Genomic DNA, 19,890 nt, shown 5'->3' with positions numbered 1-19,890 from the left:
TAAGACGCTGAAGCAGCTTGCGGACTCTGCGAACCAAACTCTCTCCAGTTCCAACAATCTTCCTCTCCAAGCTTTAATCAAGGACCCTCAAGGTGCAAGTCAGAAACAATATAAAGACAAATCTCTAAGTGCCCTGCTAACTGAACTGTCCTCCTATGTAGACTCCGGTGAACCCGTGTTCCAGGACCAGAACCAGAACCAGTATCATTGTGCTTGCAAAATAAACTCTGTTAAACTTTTACTACTGTTTCCGTCTAGTGGTGTTCTGCATTCTTGGGTCGCTTTAGAGAACCCATCATGACACTATTATTTACTAATGACAGATATTTCTGTTGAAATAAGATATATGTAATTTGCGAAATTTGACCTAAACATATATATATATATATATATATATATATATTCCATTTATATTGCGCTGCATCCTCCCTATGTATCCTTAAAGTCTTGAAAGGAAGAAAGTATATTACTTATTATATACTTTCTTCCTTCCAAGAACTGTTTCTATGTTTTTATGTAAAAAAAAATCTTTTTCAAAACATGCTTTCATCTCGAAGGTCCTTTTTTTCTTTATGATATCTAGTAGCCAGTGCTTATGTTCTTTTTTCAAAATACATTACAATAATTGCAGCCGACAATTATTTTTTTAATTCATATTATTTTTAACTTTTTCTTCTTTCCAACCTAAGATAAGGATTTTGATTAGCCACTAGGTACAGTAATAGTCCATAAAGCATATATACACAACTGTAACAGAAACCTCTTTTTATTGATGTAGTAAGTATTTCTTTAAGTGTGTTGCTCCAGATTAGAGAATTGTAAATACAAGAAGGTGTATTTCATTATGTTCAACCTCTTTTCATATTGTTATAATGTGACCTTTATCCAATGTAGGTAGTTGTTTAGGTATCAACTGTCTTTTGGCAACTGTACATTAATTAAAATTCTGTGGGGAAAATATGATGGTGAGCACAGCATTTATCAAGAAGCAATTAATTATTTTGTTTATTTCAGCTGCATTCTGCTCAAAGCCTGACCTTTACAGCACATACTGTGGAAAATGAATAGGATTCTCGTGGTCTGTTTATCTGAGGCAGTTAACAACAGAGTGCCCCAAAATAAATGTGCTTGTATTACAATTACGCCATCCTTCTCATTACTGCTTCTGGTAGCAACTGCCTTTATGTCTCCTTGGAAAAAAAAGGAATATGGGTGGAACAAAACAAGCTGCTAACATCACGCTTTGAAGCTGCTTTTGACAGATGCATATTTAGTGGGAGGTACCCATGCTCAGTAAACATCATGATAATCTATAGAGTAAAACACTGCCACTGTTAACTGTTATATCTCTTTTCTTTAAAGATTTGTTGTTTCTGCAGATGTTTACATTGTTTTTCATGCAGTTTATAATTATACACCACCACAGATCACATATATATATCTCATTTATATAATGAGAAAACCATCTAGATCTTCAAAATGACTAAATCAATGACATCCTTCTAATAAATGGATAAACCGTTTTGTTCTTAAGGCCAGTCAAAGTAAATCAAGGCCACCTATTTCATCTGAATATAACATTTTTATTCAATCTCGTTCTATTAACGAAAACTCACACCCATGAGTCGTCATGTTTTCGTCATGAAAGATCCATCTTTAGCTCATCAATTCTAATTATCGTCATGAAAAAAAGGAGCATCAACAAAATATTTTTGTCATTGGTGACGAAAACACTGCTGTGCTCCCATATACGTGAAAACACATACGCTGCCGCTAGCAGAAAGAGACACCCATGTTTGAATATGGGGGGTTTGGCCATACCGTGGTTCCCAAATCGCTGGTCTCTCCAGCTGAACCAGGTGACAGGCATTTTTTTATTTTTACCTCATAAACACTGTGGCAGCAGGTAGCTCGTTACAACATTAGACTGGGTCAGTCTGATAGATTACATACATAAATGGCCCCTCTCAATATAAAAAAGCGACAAAGATGAATGAAATAGGTGTGCGCCTATGAACAACACAGAGGGGTGGTGAGTTATGTCGTAGCATGTTTCATCTAAAATGATACCTTTAGTTATTCACATCCATATTTTCTATCAATTATTGCTTTATGCTCCTTTGAATTCAACACCTAGCAGTAACCATAGTTCTACAAACATCTATAACAGTGTTTTATAGAATTTTAAGCAGAAGCCTAAAAGACTCCTGAATCACTAAATGAGTCTTAGTATATTATAATCCATTCATTATCTTCCATTTGTTGACATTATTGCAAACCTCCCTCTACAACACAGAGCAAAGCTCAGGTTTACAAGTAATTACAACCCAGTTTTCTCTTTCCTCCAAGACATCTTAAATTGATGTTCACAGAACCCCAAGGAAGATTAAACATGCTGCAACGGGAAGTTTGTGATGATCATGTTTACATATACTGCTACCTTCCAGGTCCTTCTCATATCTTTCTCTCATTGGTAGTAAGTTACTGCAGCTCCTGGGGCTTGTCTGAAAGCTGTTCGAACTAGCAAACCAACCACACATTATGTGACAATAATCTCAAGCATGCAAGAAACCAGCAGGGGTGGTCCCACAGGAGGTGAGGAAGTATCTGTAACAAGCCGACAATAACAAGCATCTGCAAAAGGCACATTGAATCCTTGCAAAGTGGCTAATAATATTGGTTTGAACATGTCCTATGCTTCAAGTTTCTAACAGGAATGGTAAATTTGGATAAAGTAAATATTATTTTTCTCAAAATCATTTGAATGTTTGAAGTCACTCAACTGACATGCATGCAGTGAAAGCAAACTAGATTTTACTTTCAATGGAATTAAAAAAACAATTAGCAATTGCAATATATATCATTATCTCATTTAATACAGTGGGAAGAAAATTTGCATAGCAACTGTCAGTAAGAAAAAAGCTTTTACAATCATTAGTTTTTTTTCCTAATTGGTTGTAAGTTATTCTTTTTACCAATAAGTCTTAAAGCTGAAGTCTGTAAGTTTTTAAAAATCACTTTTTTGTTATATTTGCTAAAACTGTCCCTATGCCCAGACAGCAGTACATGTGATATGTAACCTGTGAAAAAAACTGCTTCAATTGGTCCCGCATACTGCCTGTATTTCAATCTGGAAAGAATAATTCGGGACGAGTCAAAACAACCAATCACAGCCAGAGGAGCGTCTGATGGAGTGTCAATCACAGCCCCCCCCCCCCCCCTCACCACTTAACCTGCCGCAGCGCCCGGCTGCTGCAGTCAGGAGGACGCGCGTGGAAGTCATGGCGGAGCGACAGCCACCAGCGAAAGAGAAACTGCCCTTACTGCCCCTGCCGACAACTGCTTACACGGCAAACTTCAGTATAACCAGCATCTTATATCTAGCTGCTTGGAGGTGAGTGTTATCGCTCTAACCGGTTCACACTCCATGCCGCGTACGCTGCTTGGATGCTTGTGGTCGCATGCGGTAGCCGCACAGGTGCTGTGAGAGGGGTGGAGCTTGGAGGTGGGGCATGAGTGAAGCAGAGAGGGTGGGGGAGTGGCATGAAACCTGTTTTTCTTCAAATTTTCAGTCGAAGTCTGCTCTCTTCTCAATGTTACAGACTGCAGCTTTAAATCAAACTTTACCTATTACTATTATTTATCAAAATTTAATGATAAAAAAAATGATAGAGATTATTTTATTGTCAGAAATGATTGTCATTGTCACTTGTACAGAGAAACAAATTCATATATAGGCTTCACGACACATATGACTGTTACAAAATGTTTATAAGTGAAATTTGCATAATACATAATAAAAATGTAAACTATCAGACTGAATCAGAGATCCTGCCGTGCCACGAAGGACGTGGAAATTAATGTTTTCTCGCATATATGAGCAAATATGAAGATAAATGTCTTTAAAAACTGTTTCTGTAGCTCTTACGCACGTTAAAGTTTATTACGATAACAAAAACATCTAAGTGTGATTTTGACAACTTTAGTGTTACCAGCTTTTGTGCTAAAAATGCGCTTAAAAGAAATAAATTATTATAGCTTCTTTAATTAAATACAGCTGGGACAAATTTGATGGCAAGAACCCTGTACACAACCTCAAACCAATATCTTGGTGAGTTATAATTTAATATAGGCTTCATGACCTTCAGTATATATTTTAGAGGTTCATAGGTGAATGTGAAATGACTAGAATAAGTATCAGTGTCTTTAGGTCCAATGCTGCATTTACACCAAATAATTCTGGAACATCAAAATGATTTTAGTTTGAGGACATTTTGCCCTGATCTACCTCCTCTGGACAAGACTCTGTTGTCCACCTACACCTTAAAGACAAAGGACACTCGTTTGAGGACCAAAATATTCACATTTGTGAAGGAAATGGGTGTGAAGGAAGCCATTTATGTTAAGAGAGAAAAAACAACCTTAAACAGAGGGGATGGACTCAGGTTCCAGCTCTCAAAATCCTACAGCGCAGCAATAGAGCGGATTCCTTGCTGCTGTCATCTCAACCCCTGTCGATATGCATGGGACCAAAACATCTCGGCCGGTCAGCCAGGTGAACAATAACCCTATTGCTCCCTTTTCAGAGGCATAGGCCAGTATCGGGTATTGCAGGCCAACAAAGACCTCAACTACTCCCCATTACTAAGGGGTGGAACTGTTTTTTTCTATTCAATTTGCATGTTTTCTAAACCATAACAAGGCTTGTTGGGCTACTCTATAAAGTTTGGAACTCAACGCTAATCCAGACATTTTGAATAGAAAAAGCTTCCTGAATGGGAAGCGAAACATCTTCCAACTTGGAAAACAAAGTCCAGTGTTTTTTTTTTTTTTAAAGGCACACTCAAGTCACACACCGAACACTCTCAACTAGCATTGGGCCATACAACAGAGAGAGTGGCTTTGCTTCATTCAATGTGATAAGTAGGAAAAATAGCAGTTTTAATACCTTTTTAAGAAAGTAGACCTCAAAACGTCATTCATGCAGTCAATTTATCAGGATTATGACTCTTTTAAATTTTCTTAAGTGCAGCAGTGCCAAATACACAGGCAGGTGGTAGTGCAATGAATTCCCAGTAATATATATCCCTCAAGCTTACCAGTCACTGAGGGCCTGCCATTGTTGGAACTGATTATAAAGCAGTTTTTAGGTATCTTTGTTAAACACTGCAAGTGCAAGAGTATAATAGCGAACAATTTTTGCTTACACGTTAGAATGCATTTTTTTTTTTTTTTGATGTTAACCATACATCATTTTGCCACGTTTTTGTAAAAAAAAAGTATTTTAGTGGCTCGATTAGAGCTCACTAACTTTTGACAGTCTCCTTGACAACTCTCTGATCAGCCTCTCTGAGAGATTGATGCAATGCATTGAGCTGCAAAGTTCAAATTTTCCAGAAGCTTGAAATGCTTCAAGGCGCGTCATACCAGACATCTGAAACGCTCCAAAGGACCTCCCAATGGCCCATTGACTTGCGTCAACCATGGACTGCATTTAAATTGGCCGCCCCTAATGCTCAAAACATGTTTATTCTGAACACAGCATAAGCCTATCTGCCTTAAGCAAATACCTTAAATGTTTAAATGTGTCCAAATAGAATGGAGCAGGAGAGGCATACAAGGAATGTGGCCTTGTCCTAGTTCCAAATATTCAAACTATCAATACACTTATTCTTAGGTTCAGACCCTTACCTTGTCATGTATTATAGTTTATGACCAGGATCAGAATTTTATTTTATTTTTATTTTTTTTTTTCAGGGAATGTCCCACTTGGAGAAATTGCTTTCGAAATCTCTAAAACTCACCAAAGATTTCTCCTCCAGCCTGGGAATGTGGTGGATGGATATATTTCTATTACTGAATAGGAGACAGTAGATTGGTTTTCTGTTGAAGAGGGCTGGTTTCAATTCTATTTATATTAACTTTTACAATAGTGCTCTCATTACCTTTTGAACGTCCATTCTGAATGAGATCATGTACCTGAAGTTTCAAGTTATAAAACCAATGAATTTGCTAGCAACATAAAAGTAGATAGCTTCCACAATTAACTTACACTTTTCTATATCTAAGTAATTATTAAAAAAAAATCAGATTAATGATGATGAGTTATTTGATTGTATTCCGATTGCCTGCCTGGTTAACTGCTATTAACTATGATAAGCTAGAGGCTACATAGCTTCAAGAATGTAGATGCCCTGCAACATGAAGAAGGGGGGAAGGGTTTTGTGTTCATATTTTTAACAGAGGACAGAGGGGCCTCTTTGGAATTTCTTACAAAATATAGCTGTGACAGCAGAGACAAGCACACAAGAAACTGAGAAACACCACAGTGGGGAAACAAAAAATAAAAGAGCGAGAGGAAGCAGCTATGAAAGAGCAGAAAGAGAACAAAAGAGCATAGAGTGGAAGAGAAGGCATAAGAAAGACATGAGTTTAAGGCCACTGGTGAGACATGGTTTCTTTCACTACAGCCTATCCCTGTGGTCAAGGAGGGAGTGAAAGATGAGCAGGGGGAGGGAAGATTGAAAGTCGAATGCTTTAAGTAAGAGGGTATGGATACTGTAAAGTTGGATCCACTTTAAGGTTGCAAAACAGTCTTTAGAGAAAGATATGTGAATCCAAAGAACCACGAAAGAGGAAAAGATGAGTTCAGGAAAATTATGATAGAATTGGCTTTCCAGCAGTGTAGCACCGCAGAGACGTGGATAATGATGGGAGGAAGGACACATCCAGGAAGCCAGACAGGGAATACGTAGTGGAGAATGAGCATGGCAGTCATACTGCGAAAACTCTACAGGAGGCAGAGAGATTTGGAGAATGTGGAAGACTGGATATTTGGGGGGCTAAACATGCATACACACATACTGTAAGTGCTCCTTTGCGCATAATTTAGGCTCTGAAGGAGTATATCTCTCCTACGTACAAAGCCCTGTTCTCACTCATGGCAACAGATAGATGCACAGTGGGGGAGAGCAGGAAATAAAGGAGATGTGGAAAGAAACAGAAAGAAAAACAGATTTTGAGCAGCAGATGGAAAGATGAAAGCTTTGATTATGGCCTATGGCCTTGAGTCAATGTGTTTTTGTTTCTGGGAAATATTTCTCACAGGATGAGAACCAATGCAGCATGAGCATGAAAGCGAGTCTATGGATCTATTCCCCACAAAGTTCTAATTGAAAGAAAACAACACGCTGGGATTACTTCTGCATGTATGTAAATAAAAACACACACCAGCACACCATGTTCATATCCCCACAAAAACACAGTCTGTCTCTCCACACAGTTCTCCTCCCTGACTGATTTGGACTTTAATTAAGGAAGAAAAGCAGAAAACAAGAAACAGGGAAGCTTCCAAGAGGATTTATTCGATATGACTACAAACTTTTGCTTCTCAATCTTCTAATTTGGCTGAATAATAGTAATGTAATGTCAAATAATAGTAATATATGGTTTGCTGCTAGGATGCCAATTGGTTTAATTTTTAAAACCTTTTGATATCTTGTGTATTTTTCATTCGTAACTGTGGTGATTCACTATTTCAAAACAAAATTTGTGTTTTTTGACAGTGTGATAATGTGAAATTTATTCAAGATGTATTTGTGTAAAGTTATATGAGTGCAGCTTACAGCAAATAATATATGGAAATCTTTTCACCAGAAAAATGCAATATTATGGTAAAACCACCCCTTTTTCCTTTTTTTTTTTTGCTTTGTAAGAATATCAATGCAGAAATGTTAGCTGACCAAGTCTTTGTTCTTGTAATACTTTTCAATATTTTTTGCTATTACTAATACTTCAGTGAAGAACAGATGTCCTGTGTTCTGCTCTGACTTACAACCACACACCTTTACTGACTGCTTTGAAATCTAAACCAAGATTTAAATTTTCTTTTGGCAGTTTGTTTGCAGAAACAAAAAAATAAAAAATAGACTTAGAGATTTGAATTCCTTTTTTCAAAGAGCAGTAGCAGAGAAAAAAAAGAAGACTTAAAAATTTAAAGAGTCTTTTTTTCCCCAACCTGTTATGTTAAGCATTTACCGACAGCAAGTGTTATGGTTATTTTGGTATTACTGTCTTGATCCTAGAAAGAGCAGTCATGATGATGTCCTACAAATATCCAGGTTCACCACAGTAATTAATTCTATATTGCTGAAACCTAAAAAGGTATGAGCAATAATCCACTGTTTTCCAAGTTTGAAGACATTTTGCTTCCCATCCAGAATGCTATTTCAATTCAAAATGTCAGAATTATCATTGAGTTTCAAGCATTGGAAACTTAAACTAAAGCTTGGAACTTTTTCTCTTTTCTAAGCCAAATCAAGGTGTTGTTTTGGACCACTCTATAAAGCCTTGAACTCAACACTAATTCTGACATTTTTAATTGAAAAAGCTTCCTAGATGGGAAGCGAACGTTTTTAAACTTGGAAACAAAGTCCAAAGGATTATTATAATTTTTTTTTTACTTTTTTTGAAATGACTATGACCTGGATGACTGAGAATCTTCAAAGTATATTGCTCATACATAGATGATGACCACATGCTATACCATTGAGTCTTGGAAACCAAACCAGTAAGCTCTTTGGTGTTACTTCCATGCCTCCAGTGGCATAATGTAGTGTAAAGGATAATTTGCATTAAATGTTTTAATAATTTTTTTTTCTTTTAAGGAAAAAAAAGAAACTTTGAAGTTTTCTAATCCAAATATTTTATCACCTCACTTGCCTTTTAGGTATACCATAGTACTTGATCGGAGCACCGTTTGCAAAAATTGCCAAATCAATGCAGAGGATCATACCACGAAGTCAGCTTAAACTAGCAGGATTACTTCCGCTCTATCCAGTTTAACCAATCCACAATTGTGGGAATCAAGGTCAGCGGTACCATAAAGCTGTTTATCAATTCACTAACTCAATCCAGCTTGAACTGATCATGAATCTGTGAATGTGTACGTGTAACGGGGCGGGTTCAAGGTAGAGGACCAATCACAACCAAGAGTACAGAAGGGATCATATCATTTTTGGGTGATTTTCTTGGACTTATTAAAGCCTTATCTGTCTCTTACAGATGCATGCTCCTATGACTCCTGTTGAAACTTGGCCAAAAGTTAAACGTCTCACAGTGAAATCTGCTGTTTCTACGATAGAAACACGTCCAAGACAAAGTAATATAAATTGACATTTGAATGTTTGTTTTATGTATACTGCTTTCTCCACTCTCTTGGGGAACTAAACTGAAGTTATTGGCTATTTTAGTCGCGTATCTAAGCCTTCAGAAATTCCGTATGAGAAAACAAATTTAAGTTAATTTTAAATCACACAACCTTCATTGCAAAATCAATGTGGTCCAACAGCAAAGGTAAGAACATAGCAAAAACAATACTAAACGAATAAAGCATAAATTATATAATACTTGCAAAAAGAAATAAGAGATGTCTTTATAAAATAATTATAAAATAAAGGTCAGACACAGGTGAGAGCGTATCAGGACATGGAGACAGAGACCAACAAGACCTCCCTAATCCATGGCCCTATCTCAAAGAATTTTTCGAAAAAGTAGAAAAAATTTAGCTTTCAGTTCTTATAGTGGCATCTGGTTGTTGTTTTTTTTTTAAAGATTACTTTATACTTTTATACTTTAAATAGTTTTGGAGCACATACTTTTTCACTTTTACTTGAGTAAAGAGGTCAAGTTGATACTTCAACTTTTACCAGAGTGATTTTAAACTGCAGTATCTATACTTCTACTTAAGTAAGAAATGTGTGTACTTTTGACACCACTGACCGAATCAAATCAGGTCTTCAATGAAACGGCATGTAATTGTGTCCCAAAGAGCTGATTGGCTGATGGGTGGAGCGTGTTCTAGGATTAAGATAAATCCTGAAAGCCAGCCTGCCCCAGAATCAGGTTTCCCATTCAGAGTATGTTGCTACGGTGACCAACCTCGCTAAGAGTAATTCCAGCTTTGTGTTACCAGAAAGTCAGGGTTAAACCTAAAATTCTCCTGCGAACCCTGTAATCCTGCTTTGTGCTACAGGCCTCATAATTGTAAGGAGGGCAATCAGTCTGTAGTTTTGATGAGGTGTCTAGATTGCTTTAATAATAGCAATAATCTACCTCATTGTGAGCATTGGAGTCTTCTTCCTATACATAATGTCATATAGATCATCAATACTGTTCATTGGTGAATCAAGCACAATGAAGCCAAGGACATTAAAGCTGGTGTTGGTACTTTTGGCAGCATGAGCAGGTGAGACATTTTGCTGGAAAATGAAATTAGCTTCTCTGTAATGCTCTTCTGCATGTGGAAGCATGTGCTCTGAATTTACTGGCAGATTTTTTTGCAGACTTTGGAAATTATCTAATCAATCCAGCCAGCAATACCAAATGACATGGTTCTACAAATCAAAATCTCTTCCTTCAGTCAGGGACGGACATGGATTTCTAAATCTAATCCACTATTTAGCCCACTCAAGATGCTTCTGACAATGTCTCAGATTCAGGTGGGGATTTATAAAATGAATGCCTTAGTTGAAGGTGAGATGCTGGATAGGTCTGTGTGTGGTGGCTTCGGCAGAACCAGTCACAGTACATGCCTTGTAAATCTCTCTCAAGCTCTTGTATAAGCTTTGCTAAACAATCCTCTCAAAGCTGTAAATATCCTTGTTGCTTTTGCTTTTTTCTACCTTGGCTTTACGTTCCACTCAGCTTTGATTAACTAGTTCTTATGCAATAAACCTTTGTGGTTTACCGCTTCTGTTCAGTCTTGACTGAACAACTGTCAAAACATCCATCGACATTATGCTTCTGTCTGATAAATAATTTTAGTCCTATGAAATATAATTTTCTTGGGAAACTGCTTTCAGCTGTAAACTATAATCATCAGAATTAACTGAAATAATTACATGAAACAAACAATACTTTGTGTGTAAATATAGTCTTTATTATGGAGATGCTCCTTTTCCTGCTATAGGTTTTTGGGGGAATGGAGTAGGCACAGTGTATAGATTTCAATTTTTACACTTTTATAAATTTTGTTCTATATCTCCATTCCTCTAGTTGCCCAGATTGCTTGTTTTTAATCAGCTCCCCTGCAATTTCTCTGTAATAGGCCCTCCCAGGAGATTTAGCTTTGTCATTATTACATTGATGCCTTCAGATTTTTCCAGATGATAGTTAATTACAGTAACTTAGATCAATTTTCTTGTATTCTCTAATAAAGAAAAAGTTGTAAAAAGCACAATTGTCTTAAGTCATAAAAAATACTTCCCTTAAGTTCTCTGTCAATGTGGACCTTTGAAAAAAATATTTTTTTCTTGTGTTTTTGCTTTTTAATGGCCCTTTTTTCCCAATGTTAAGTAAATAAGATTTTTGAATAAGATAGGACTTTCTTATCAACCCTTGTGAACTGCTCTTCTAGTCCAAACTTTGGTGTTAGCAGCAGTGGCGGCCGGCCCATAGGGGGCGCTGGGGCACCGCCCCCCCTGATAAGAAGAGAGAAACGTAAAATATATTTTTAGAAATTAACTCATAAATGTCAGTTTTACTCTCTAGACTGTGTACCTATAAGCAAAACAAATTATATAAACTACATTTCCCTCTCTACTGTCATTAATTTGTGGATTTCCACAGACAGACTCCTACCGTCTCTGTTCTGGGGGCTGTGATCAGACAGCCCCACATTTGCAAAGAATCTGTCAATCATGTACTATTGCTAGGTGAATTTAATGGCCAATCAGCGTCTCGGAACTTTATGGTCTTGGGGCGCTGAAAATACTGCGCTTTAACAGGCTTCTGAACCCAAGCGCAGGTGCAGACAATTAGAGGGAAGATGGCGAATGTAACGACCGAGATGCAGCTGTCCAATTGTTTATTTGAATTCTTATTCCGGATTAGTTGGAGACATACACTAGGCTATATCAGCCCCACCAAAAATATTTTTCACCAGCCGCCACTGGTTAGCAGTTAAAACTTCCTTTATGACAGAGCACTCCGCAGTTCCTCCAACTTGCTAGTGGCTGGCTTGTTTTTCCATTTTGCTGAAGCCTCACAGGTTCCCTGCCTCCTGTTCCCATGCTTGTCTGAGTGCCTGTGGTGGCTCATTTCAGATGGACACCCTAGTGCACAAGACTACAAATGAGTGCACATCCCCATCACTGCAGGCCACAGACTGTCCAGGCTCCTGCATTTAAGCTGGTCAATGGTGTACACTCTGCTAATGTTACCTGACTGGCTATCCTGATATTTTCACTTGGTAATCATTCATTCCTCCTTCCTTTTACCTTCTGGCCGGAAAATACTGAAACATGTACTCTTAATTCAGAAACAGCCAATAAGCAGTCCAGCGTAGGATATAAATAATTCTTCATGTATACTTTAAATCACATCTTTATGTGTCCAGTCATTGCTTTCAAGCTTCAAGTTAGATCAACTGGCCTATATATCAATAAGTGTCTAAAAGATTAAATGAAGAATAATCCTATTTGATTTCTTGTTTGCTTTATCTGATAGTTTCATTGTTTGATGGTATTTACCTTTTTTTTCCACTTAAACAGTCCTATTGTTAATTTATAAACCACACCCATCCAGGTCAGATGAAGAGTAATGAATCATCTCTCACATCAGCCAAATCTCCTACAAGAGTCTGCATCATGTCAGTTGGTATTCAGAAAAGCAACTGTGAGGAAAAATTGTATTTTCTTATAGCTTAATAATATTGTATACCCTGAGACCTAAGAGTTCCCCATCTGAGTGCAGTTTATTGCACCTGAAAGTTTCAGAGAAGCTTTTTTCTTATACTGGCTGATATGATGCCTGAGAGCGTTGTATATCCAATTTTACAACCTTTATGTGATAGTTGGCACTGTATGAATTTATGCTCTCACTCTAGTTGTGCCTCTTTTTCAAAGATAAGAGGAACCACAACCAATACTAATGATTAATACATTTTTGTGTGTGACTACCACTGATTATATTATGACAATACATTGTATGTGTCTATGTTTGTCATATGTTACAAGAAATGTTCTTTTCCACATGTAGATTTTAGATTGCTAAATCCTAAAAATCTAGTGGGGTATCGTGCCCAGTATTCATATGCATTTATGTAGTTTTGTTTAATCCAGACCAAGACAAAGTCAGCCAAACGATCAGTCTTTTTACAGACTTACTGTAAGTGTCCCTAAAATTATTTCTGCAACTAAGACAATATTTGTTTTTCAGAGGTAAAAATATTTTGGTTTATTTTGTTGTGGCTCACATTATGTTAGGGTTCTGTTTGTGGGGAATGTTTTTGTTTTTTCCTTTAGTTTCTCCTCCTACCCACTAGATGGTGCCCTTCCCCCTGTTTGGCCTGGAGGGCCTCTTCTGGTTTTCCCCCCACACCTGCGGGTTGTTGGGCCATCACCAGAGGAGTATTTGAGCAGCGGACTGTCACCACCTTGACTCCAGAGTGTTTGCCAGTATTGGGTACTCTGGCCTCACTAAGTTTAGTTGAGTGTAACCTTTGAGTCTTTGCCTGTCTTAGTCTAAGGTTTTTTTTACCCATTTGTCTCTTTGGTGTCCTCCGGCAGGATAACCCCCCAATCCACTGTATAAGCCTGGTCCTTCTCCCCTTGGAAAGAAATACTTGTTTCACACTGAGCAAAGGGAAACCTCCACTAGATCCATTCAAGTCCTCAAGAAAGTCTGTGACAGTCCGCTCTGCTGCTCTGCTCCTCTGGACCCACCATTAGCCTGCCTGTCCGCCCTCCAACAAGTAACCAACGTCCCTGGACAATTCCCCCACAAACTGGACCCAATGATCAATCTAGAACCATACTACATGAGACAAAACTGTTCCATTCATCTCCTTTGATCAATTTCCCTACGGACCTTGAAATCATCACTGTGATTTCCCCCCTTGAGTTTCCGGTTACGGTTCACCAGACCGCAGGATTCCCCCATCTGAGAATAACCAGTTTTCTCTATCTCTCTCTGAGTTTTGTAAACCTCACCAATAAACTTTTAACTTTTTTTCTGTGCCTCTGAATGGTTTTCATGCATCTTTGAGACCCATCATGACACATTAAAATCTTTGTCTCATGTATAATCTTTGTCTTATGTAACAATACTATTTTTTCGTCGCTCTTTTCACGAGACTTATATGTCAGCATGAGAGGCTGCGAGAACTTCGAAAGCAGCAGGAAGCAGATGAAAGCCTTTTTCTGAATAATCTGCAGCAGCCTGGTTAGTTTGTTGACTTGCCATAAAGGTATTTTGTTATTATTGTGTTGAAATATTTGTCATTTATAGTGTTCCAACTATGTATATGTTTAGAAGTTACAAGACTGTGAGAGCACTTACATATTATCCCCGAATTGGCAGGCGGCCACAAGGAACTTTTTTTACGGTAAAAAACATGTTTCTTCAGTAGCTTGTAGCTTGATACAGTTCTAAAGCTTTTGTTTTATATTATATTTTATTTCTGTAGTTTCACAGCATCAAATAAACAAAGCAAAGTGCCCATCTGGAAGAAGCCATGCCTGTGTTTTCATTTCGGATAAATACTTACAGTGGGCCTCTTGTGATGCTTTCCAAAAAAGTAAAAAAAAAAAAAAAAAAAAAAAAGAATAATAAAAAAAAATAATAAAAAAATTGTTTTCCATGTTTGAAGATGTTTCGCTTCCCATCCAGAAGGCTTTTTCAATTCAAAATGTCTTAAATAGCTTTAGAGTAGCCCAACAAAGACTTGTTATGGCTTAGAAAACATGCAAATTGAACCAGAAACCTCTTTATAACCTCTTGGAATGCATCTTCTTGTCTGGCCAGTCACTTTAGGTAGAAGACCACATTTTAGGGATGATGAATTTACAATGATTTTTGAATTCATTAAAGATGCTGATTTTATTCTAAACCTAAACCTTTGGATAAACTTCACAAATGTATTCCTGAGCTATTTTAGGAGTTCCTTGGTGTTTACACTATGATGCAGTTTGTTAACTAATGCTCTTTGATAAAGTTCTGAAGCCTCCAAAGAACAACTGGATTTACACTGAGATAAAATTCACACAGCTGGACTCCATTTACCAGTTTGGTCATTTTTTCAGGACTATTGCTGGCACTGTATTTTATTTAGAGTAAAGTGCATATGAGTATGTATATGAGTATGTGGAATAATTATACTTTCGCAAGACATTGTAGGCTAGTGACATAAAGCGTCATGTCAAAAGAACAGCAATAACATTTAGAAATATGCAGTCTTCCCGAATCCCTCTTTATTCTTCCTCTACCATCAGTCTCCCACACTCTCATTGAGACCAATTAGACATACTTTATGGCGTTAAGACTTTTTCTCACAACATCCTCTGTGCTGAAATGCCAGACCGAGAGGCCTATGGGACATGTAAACAAACAGTCACTTGGCTGGTGCCCTGGTACCTCGGATAAACACAAAGGAAGAATAGAACTTGTGAAAGGGAACGCATGAAGAGAAAAAAAGCAGCAGGAGGTTGGAAGACAAGCAGTAAGCACATAGAGAGGAATAGAAATTATGTAATGGGGAAAATGTGAACTATAACAGAAAAAAACGGATTGGGGTAAAAGAGACAAGCCAAGAGATCTTGAAGAGTAGAGAAGGAAGAAAGTGTTGAAAAGGATTGGCATAAATCTTCTGCACCTCCTTCTTTCCCCTCTCAGCCCCTCACCCCATGACAATGGAAGTGACAGTGCCTAAAGAAAAATGTGGGTGCCATGTTTGAATTTTCACATGTATTGCTTATCTCGAGTTCCCTCCTGCTGTGGATGTCTTTGCATCAGAATCAATTTTCTCCTAAGCTAATATTCTAGGGTTTTAGTGCAAGAATTTAAGGCATTTTAGAGCTGATGTGAGAGAACTGCAGCATACATATGGATGTGAGAGAGAATCTGAAAGTTAAGTAGAACTGCAGCATAAGCGGGCGCCTGATTTCTTCTTTAACTGCTTTTGTGTCCCACACTAATTCATTCAGAAGAATTCTGAATGAAATTCTAAGAAAAAAGGATTTTACTGTTTAGCCCTGTGTAGCTGTATACGGTCTATTCAAATTAAAATTGAAAGGATGCTGATATTTATTAAACCTAGAAAAAACATTAGGTCTAAAAAAGTCAAATTACAACAGATATCTAATGCAATGATAAGCTTTTTGGATGGATGCCAAAAGAAAGATCCAACTTTAAAGTCCAATGTGGTTAAAATACTTATGATAAGAAGAAACAGATGATCAATTAATTTACCTTTCAACTGAAGATTAATCATCTTACACTTAATAGCTTTTAACCGATTTATGGACACACGTCCAAATATCTTAGGAGTTATACAATCATGAAATAACTTAGTTTAAATAGAATTGTAATATATAATCAAGTAAAATCTACAGCATACGTCATTGTTGATTAATTAAAATGAATGTTTGACTTATAAAGCATTTGATTAGGAATAACAATACTGTCAAATTAGCATTGTTTGTTTCAGCATAGGTAAGTTAAACATCTTTAAAGTGTTTAAATGTAAGATTCAAATTAAGCAATAGGATAGAGTGGTGCAAAAGACTATCCTTCATATCTTAAAATCTGTTTTAAGATTACATTGTGATGCTATATGTATATATTTATGTGTTTCGGCTTCAGGCATATATTAGTTGCCAGCCTGAATTAAACTGTCCTGAATGAGGAGGCCCTTGAAACCCTTTAATTTAATCACAGGCCCATTGGGTCCATGATTGTCATATGAAATGGGCTATATAAATATACTTTGCTGTCTTTGTTTTTTTTTTACACCTCCATAGTAAATTGGTTCAATATTCCTCCACAATGTACTGCAAACATAAAAATAACCACACAAGGGGAATAACAAACACAAAAATTTGACAAACGCACAAAACTCAAACAAAGAAAACACCCATTAAAAAAAGAGATGCTGAAATAACAGTAAAAAGAAATAGGCTAAGTCGAATGCACTACATTATAAAAATGCACTGAAACCAAAAAAAGGCGCAGCAACCATGTACTACCAAACAAATCTTCATAACGTACGCAAAGGAAATGTACTGCAATGGCAAGTTAAGGAAAGGTGCAAACTAGCTTTGCAAAACAGAAGTTCTCTAGACAATGAGAAGGATTTGACCATCAATCCGTAATAATGTCGCCACAACAAACACATTACAACATATTAATATCTGAAGACAAAACCCTCAGTAGAGATATAAATGTGATGTCTGCCCACTGTGCATTCAGATAGAAGAAAGAAAAAAGAAGTTGTTCTTTGAGAAACCTTTAAATGCTGAATATCTCTAAGCATCCTATCATTTGCTTTTTTACTATCTAAACTTAATTAAGATTTAACTAAAATTAAGCAATCATGAAATGTAAAGAACAATATAATTGTGATGTGCTGCAAAAATTAGACATGTTTTTCGTTTCTAATAAACATGAAAAAGTTCGATGTAATATAATGCCACCGAAAAAATGAAATTCATCAAAATGCCTTCAGAGCTCATCTTATGAGTGACCACTATATTTGGTTTTGAGTATAATAGTTTGTTCAGACCGGACGCAATGTCCCTGGTGAGTGCGATTGAGTCACAAAAAGTGGTGAATCCCATGTGTGCGTTCACTGCTCTGCCGTCACCTCATGCTACTAGATAGGGATACTGAGGTGCTGTCCAACAGCTGCACCGCATGGTGAGAGTTCAGAGATATATAATGTTAACAAAGCTAGAAGTAAGGAATGCTCTCAGGAAATTTTTAGGTTGCTTTAAAAAAAGCAGTTTTAATTTAGTCCTTGAAGCACTGCTTGTCCTCTCCTACTTCCAGCGCAGACAACGGTCTGTCGCTGCCCACTGCCCAGCATGGGGGCTGTCTGCAGGGGTAGATTTACAAGAAAATACCGCCAAATTCTACCTTCATCCAGACGCCTTTCTGGATGAACCAAAGTGGAATCCTTTTTTTTTTCTGTGCTTTTGGGGCTTTTCCAAAAAATTATGCTCTCCCAAAGGCAATTCAAAAGTTGCTTATAGAATACATTTTAGCAGCAGTCCATGATGTTAAGTTTCACCCATGGTTTTATTTTGAAACGTTGCCAGGCAGTGAGACCTTGACAGGAAATCACACGGGGTAGCCAGAAATAACTGTAGGTCCAAAGCAAAGGGTCTGGGAGGCTGCTGATTTGCTATAAATTAAACAATCATTCCAGCCACTAAATAAGGTAAACTTGCCCACTGTTTTATTAAATACCAGCAAAGGAATAATATATGATGCTATGGAATAACTTGATTTCAGGAAATAAGTGCAGCACAAAACTCTGATAGGATGGCAAAATCATCAGCCAAAATTAAATATTATTCTTTACTGAACACCAAATTAGTGAAAATAATAGTTTTACCTGCATAAATAAATCAGCACTGAAAAAAGTAAGCTAGATATTTCTAGTTCAACTTCTTGTGCAGCTAAATGGGGGGAAAATTGACCTCTGGATGTCCTAAAAAAAGAATCTTTATTATCTCTAATATCTCTGAAACCATATTAAATGTACAAACCAAATCTGCATCTGAAATGCAGAGCTTTAAACTCCCTGGGGGGCTCATGGAAATCACAGTGGACACTGCGTTCGCTTTGAACGCAAAAGCCTGCTGTTATGTGGTTATTAGCTTAGTAAACGGTAGTAAACAAACATCAGGAAGGACAAAGGAAAGAGCAATTTAATGAAAAGAAAGTTTTTAAGAATTTTAAATTAGGGTTATGTTGTAAAAATAGCCAAAGATTTCATCATATAGCAAACAATTTCAATTGGAATATGGATTGTGTCAAATTCAGGGCAATCTCAAAAGCAAAACACCAAAAAGACAGCTTGAACCAAGGATGGTGATTTACCTTCCACTAAGACAATCTCCATAAACATAAAGCCAGAGCTACAGTGGAATAGTTAAGGTCAAACCATATTTATGTGTTGGCCCAGTCATAGTCAAGTCCCCAATCCAGTTGAAAATGTATGGCAAGTTTTGAAGACTTGTGTTAAGATATACTCCCCATCCATACAAACAGACAATAAAGCATATCTATACATTTACTTCTTTAACTATTTTGCAACATCTTTTTGTAGTTCTAATGTATTAGAATGAAATAAAATATATTTGAATTACTAATGTAACAAAATGGGGTATTGAAAGAGTAATACAACTTCAATCCTGCTGAGATTTACCTTGAGTGCAAGAGATTTAGTTAATAGATTGTAGAAAGGGAACAAATGAAAAAAAAAAATGCTATTAAAATGCTAGCTCTAACCTAAAAATATTACAAAGAATCTAATCCTTAACTCTCATGAAGGATACAGTCACATTTTTGGATTACTGCTAAAGTAGAACATTGCTTTCTGTATGACAACCAAGTATAAACCCCCTCTTGAAGAATTAGATCCCCTTTCTTCTGCCCTTTATTTAGTCTAATGACGCAACGACTAAAATGTTAATTACAGCTTTAAAGAGAGATGATTGTGGAGATGAAGTAGCAATTAGCATATATCATAGTCACTCTCATTACCACCATTTGCCACAGCAAAAATATGGAAAATTATTTACCAAATAGTGAGACCCTCATGATGTGCTTATTCAGAACACTATAAACGTTTCAGTGAGGGTGTTAGAGACATTAGAGACATTTTTTCTTCTTTATATTGGCTACTGTATTGCCAGTTCAAGAGCAGTACAGTAAGCATATAGTGTGTTAAATGAAAAATAAGCATTTATTTAGGGAGAACAACTAAATAAAAGTATGAGCTTATTTCATGTTTTCTAAAAGCATTGACATAGAGACACTTAATTAAAAATAAGGACCAACCATAGCACATTTAGAAGTTCTTTCCACCTGAATCCTCCATAATTT

General features: G+C 36.9%; 1 protein-coding gene across 5 annotated transcripts in view; it reads right to left on the bottom strand.

The window, feature by feature from the left end:
• grid2 (glutamate receptor, ionotropic, delta 2) overlaps positions 1-19,890 on the bottom strand; it is a 594,833-nt gene that overhangs the window by 127,112 nt on the left and 447,831 nt on the right. The gene's annotated exons all lie outside the window — the stretch shown is intronic.

The sequence above is a fragment of the Cyprinodon tularosa genome, unplaced genomic scaffold (genome assembly GCF_016077235.1).
Source record: "Cyprinodon tularosa strain WSP-4 unplaced genomic scaffold, ASM1607723v1 ctg171, whole genome shotgun sequence".
Classification (NCBI taxonomy): domain Eukaryota; kingdom Metazoa; phylum Chordata; class Actinopteri; order Cyprinodontiformes; family Cyprinodontidae; genus Cyprinodon; species Cyprinodon tularosa.
The sequence above is the reverse complement of the archived record's forward strand: the minus strand, read 5'-3'. Positions and strand labels throughout refer to the sequence as shown.